The 5211-nt window shown below is 47.2% G+C and overlaps 1 pseudogene; it reads left to right on the top strand.

The window, feature by feature from the left end:
• The first annotated feature begins 538 nt into the window (after positions 1-538).
• On the top strand, positions 539-3882 carry LOC144135228 (uncharacterized; annotated as a pseudogene).
• The last annotated feature ends 1329 nt before the right edge of the window (positions 3883-5211 follow it).

Raw genomic sequence — 5211 nt, forward strand, 5'->3', positions numbered from 1 at the left:
GAGCTGCGGCCCTGGAATGGCTCCCGTCGAGGCAGGCTTTGCATGTCTGTTTGGAATCAAAATCTTCAAGAGTCTCATTTCCAGTCTGATGGGCAACTTTAACTGCTTGGGCTATTGCGACTTCCTCGGCGTCGGCAATGGTGCCGCTTAGAACTGTGGTGTTGGCAACCTCTTCTCCGGAGACGGTGGGGACGACGGCTATACGGCAGCTTCTCGGTTCCGGTATGCGCTGGCGTCGGTGTGCATGGATTGATTCATTGAACAACTTTTATTAATGCGTAATAATTGTATGGCTGTGTAGCATTACCCCCTGAAGAGCTTTCAGGCCTGCGCCCAAAGTTTTGACGTCACATCCGGCAGGCTGACACTTGCAGAAGCCGCATCGCCAGCGACATGATTTTAGTCCCTGCTGTTCTTTCTTTCACGCTCCCTGCGCCGCGCGGGCCGGTTGGTTGCAGCGGCGTGGTCGCGTTTGTCGTCTCTCGTCGTTGTTTTGCGACAATTTTGTTTCCGTGTGCGATGTGCAGTGGATACTGAAATGCCGAACAAGTATTGTGTGCCGGGGTGCGCCGTCAATTATGATACGGGCCGGAAGATACAAGTGTTTTCTTTCCCAAAAGACGACGACACTTTCAAGAAGTGGTTACGCGCCATTCCAAGGAAGGACTTCGTGCCCACTTCGTACACTAAGGTAATAATTATGGTACTGCTATGTGCTCCTGGTTGCTTTTACTTACTCAGCACGTTTATTGTGGTACTTCCGAAGGCCAAATAGATTGATTGTGGCCACATTTCTTTGCTGCAAACGCGCTTATAGACGAAGGGGCTAGCATTACGCTATTTTAATAAGTGGATTCTGAGATGTTTACGAAACGTTTGTACTTTTGTGCAGGTTTGCGACGATCATTTCGACGCTTCATGCATCGAGACGACGACATCGTACACGGATCCAAGAACAGGAAGTGTTCTTAGTTCGATAATAATAATAATAATTGGTTTTTTGGCGAAAGGAAATGGCGCAGTATCTGTCTCATATATCGTTGGACACCTGAACCGCGCCGTAAGGGAAGGGTAAAGGAGGGAGTGAAAGGAGAAAGGAAGAGGGAGGTGCCGTAGTGGAAGGCTCCGGAATAATTTCGACCACCTGGGGATCTTTAACGTGCACTGACATCGCACAGCACACGGGCGCCTTAGCGTTTTTCCTCCATAACAAACGCAGCCGCCGCGGTCGGGTTCGAACCCGGGAACTCCGGATCAGTAGTCGAGCGCCCTAACCACTGAGCCACCGCGGCGGGATTTAGTTCGATTGCCAGTACCGCGGTTGCGCCGTGGATCGGTGCCTACCGTATTTCCCAACTCCCCTTCGTACCTTTCAGCACCAGATAACAGCAAGAGAGAAGCACCTGATGCTAAGAGGGGCCGACTAGAAGCTTCCCAACTCGCCCGTGCGGTCAAAGGATCACTGGCGTCATATGAAGCGGAGCAGGAGAGATAACAATTTTCGTCACTCGAACTAAAGGCGCGCCTGCAAGTGGCCTCAGTGTCAGTGCAGTAGACTGTGATTCATAAAGAAAAGTGTACGATGTTTTTGAACATCACCAATGATCGTGAACCTTGGTTGAAGGCTTCATTGACAGTGTTCGAAAACCTCCAAGTCTCAGCCTGCTACCAAGGATACGCGATCAAGAATCTTGGTAGCGCAGTTGTAACAGACTCGGTTTGCAAAGTAATCTCCTTGTTGGAAATTTTGAACAACCTGTGCATGCTGTCTGACGAGTCTGGTGAGCGTTGTAGTTCTCGCCACCTGTCGCTTGCAGTAAATTCTCTTCTAGGCAGATTGGAAGCAAACAATAATGAAAACAAGAAAGGGGCTGTGAAATTTTTAAAAGAACAGGTAACACTGCTCTCTGCAGAGTGTATTCAGTAAAGCACACAGGTAATGGTGTTTGCGTGCATTACCCACAAAATATCACCGCATGCCTACAAGTATTTGAGAAAAACTAGTACACTAGCATTGCCCCATCCGAGCACTATTAGGAAAGTGTGCTCATCTGTAAAAATGTGCCCAGAAATTGATTCTTGTGATGCAACTTTTCTTTAGTATGTTTCCCAGAGATTTACACATCTGCAGCCACATGAAAAGACAGTGATGTTGATGCTTGACGAAATTCATATCGAGCCTTGTTTTGATTATAAGGGGGGCAGCATATGTGGTGCTGCACTGAATTCCAGCGAAGCAGCCACATCTGTACACGTGTTCATGATACAAAGTCTGCTGAGCTCATTCAAGGAGGTAGCACACATTCTTCCGGTAAAAACCATACAGGGCGTCCAACTTCATGCCATACTGATGAAGGTGATCATACGCTTAGAAGAGATTGGGTACAGGGTCATAGCCGTTGTTTGTGACAATAACTCTCTAAACAGAAAGGTAATGAAGATGTTTCTGCCAAAGCCAATGCATCGTCAGGTTTATCCACATCCGTCATATCCAGATCGGCCATTATTTTATGTGGTAGATGCTGTACATCTTTTGAAATGTATCAGAAACAATTGGCATGAATCAGAAAAATGCGGGGACCTGCTTTTTTTACCCACGCTGTGAGCTTTCAAACAATGATGTACGCCCTGAATGCAAGATGACTGCCTCATTTAAGAATTTGAGAGATTTACATATAGAGGAGTCATCTGTGCTGATAACGTCTGGGTATTGCTTGACGTCCAAGGCACTTAATCCGAGCAACTTGGAACGGCAAAATGTGAAGCTGGTACTGGAGGTTTTTAATCCGCACGTAGCCGCAGCCCTGGCAGCTCGCAGTGGTGAAGCTGATTTTCAACATACGGCAGCAACAGCAGATTTCATCAAAATGATTCTTCGCTGGTGGAGTATTGTCAACGTAAAAGCGCCAAATAAAAGCTTCCATCATCGTACTGTTTACGAAGTACCCATATCTTACAGTCCAGATTGCCCAAAAGTAGCTTTTATGAATTGTTTCATTGCCTGGCTTGATGTCTGGGAATTTTATGGGCATGACACTGGGGTCCTTACCTAGGACACATTGAGTGCCCTAAGGCCATCTGCTCAATCCTTACTGGCATTGAAAAAGTACTGCATAAGTGAACTTCATTTTAAGTACATGCTACTAGGGAAAGTTCGAACGGATCCTCTCGAGAGTCGTTTTGGACAGTACCGGCAAATGGCTTGTGGGCAGTACCACATATCTGTTCGACAGCTTTGCGGGACAGAGGGCTGTATTCGCCTTCAAAATGCCCTGCCAAAGATTAGCACTGATGACTTCAGAAACATCGAAGAGACAAACAGTGTCAGAGATGCAGAAACCTCCTTGAGCGTTCAAGTTGTAGACGCTGACCTTGATGCACTGAGAGCACGAATGCCAGTTATTGGTTATGTTGGCGGGTATTGTGCGCATGCTACAATGAAAGTTTTAAAGTGGGAAAGTCGCCGAGGACACTTGGTTGTTAGCGGAAGTGAGACGGAAATGGAAGAAGACACCCATTCCTTAATCGCGCAACTGGACCGCGGTGGACTCAAGTTTCCCTCTGCCCTTGTGATTACAATAGTCATGTACACGGAGGTTGTAGTTACAAAGCTTGTGACACAAAGTGCCTGCGCACAATTTCTCCATGGGCCCAACCAAATTAATGTCGTTCGGCAACTGACGCTCAACTCTCTACCGAGGCCTTGAGGACATAGATGCACGTGAAAATGGGCATGCCTACGAGCTCCTTGTCACACTTGTTGCAAACTGTGCAGCAAACATAATGCTTAACAACTTATGCAAACATAGGAATGATCAACATCATATTATAAAAGAACAGAAGGCAAAAAACAGAAAAGTCCAAATCTTTCTTGAAAAGTAATTTTCCATAACTTGTACACCGCACATCTAATTACTTTAAATTGCACTGCAGGTATTTTATTGCAGTTCCCTCATGTGATTTCTTTGGCGAACTTCTGCCTGTTGTAGTGCAATGAGCCTTCTTTTGTTTGCGTCGTGCATGCTTTCTAGCCCAGAGTTTAAATGACAGTTCTTTGTTTTTAACTAAAATTTTAAAGTATTTTGGCAATTAAGTGCAATGTTATTTTTTTTTTACTGAGCTGAACCTCAGGCAGTGACTGCTGTGGTAGGTGAATGACTTATTTGTCCCAACTTTTGTCTGTACGTGCTTTTCTTGTGCAGTGTGTATTTTTGTGCTATTGTTGCAGTGTCTATTATGTAGATAGATAGATAAAGAGGAGGAGGGAAAGGCAGGGATGTTAACCAGAAAGGGGTTCCGGTTGGCTACCCTGCACTGGGGAAGAGGGATTAGGGGACTAAAAGGAGGAAGAGAGAAGGGAAAAAGGCATAACACACACACGCACAACGCTGTCACAATTTGTCACTCAATCCAGTCGCTCTCAAGTAGGCAAAGAGTGCCTTGTATGCCTTGAGGGCAGTCGACTGCTGTGGTCACGGACCGAGGATCTTTTGCTCTGTTAATGGGCGAGGATCGAGTCGGTCCAGGGCACAACACAGTGTATTTCTTGCACTCGCAAACGCAGGGCACTCCCAGAGAAGATGAGCGATGGTCTCCTCACAACCACTGCTCTCACAGGCAGGGCTGTCGGCCATCCCTATCCGGAAAGCATAGTAATTGGTAAATGCAACACCGATCCATAAACGGCATAACAATGTTGCGTCGCGACGTTCTAAGTTACGTGGAAGACGAAGACCGCAGTTCAAGGTCCAGTGCCTTGAGGCGGAGGTTGCAAAACTCTCCCGTGTTCCACGCTGAAAGTGTGAGCTCCAGCGCCAAAGGGCGAAGGCCACACGCAGTGTCAGGTCTCGATATTGGGATCCTCACTGGAAGTCCGTCGTTGTGAGCAGAACGCGCAGCCGCATCGGCCTGGGGGTTACCGTCAATACCACAGTGTCCTGGCAGCCATTGAAAAATGATGTCATGACCTTTGGAAACGGTGCCGTGGTACAGTAGATGGATCTCAGCAACAAGTTGCTCCTGCGACCGGCGGCGTAGCGCAGCTTGCAGGGCTTGAAGGGCTGCTTTAGAGTTGGTGAAAACCGTCCAGTCATGTGGAGGTTCTTGACTGATGAAATCTACCGCAGTCCGTAAGGCTGCGAGTTCCGCACCAGTTGAAGATGTTGTATAGGTCGTCTTTACTTTCATGAAGATGGATCTGGCCGGTATCAC

The sequence above is a fragment of the Amblyomma americanum genome, chromosome 5 (assembly GCF_052857255.1).
Source record: "Amblyomma americanum isolate KBUSLIRL-KWMA chromosome 5, ASM5285725v1, whole genome shotgun sequence".
In the NCBI taxonomy this organism is placed as follows: Eukaryota; Metazoa; Arthropoda; class Arachnida; order Ixodida; family Ixodidae; genus Amblyomma; species Amblyomma americanum.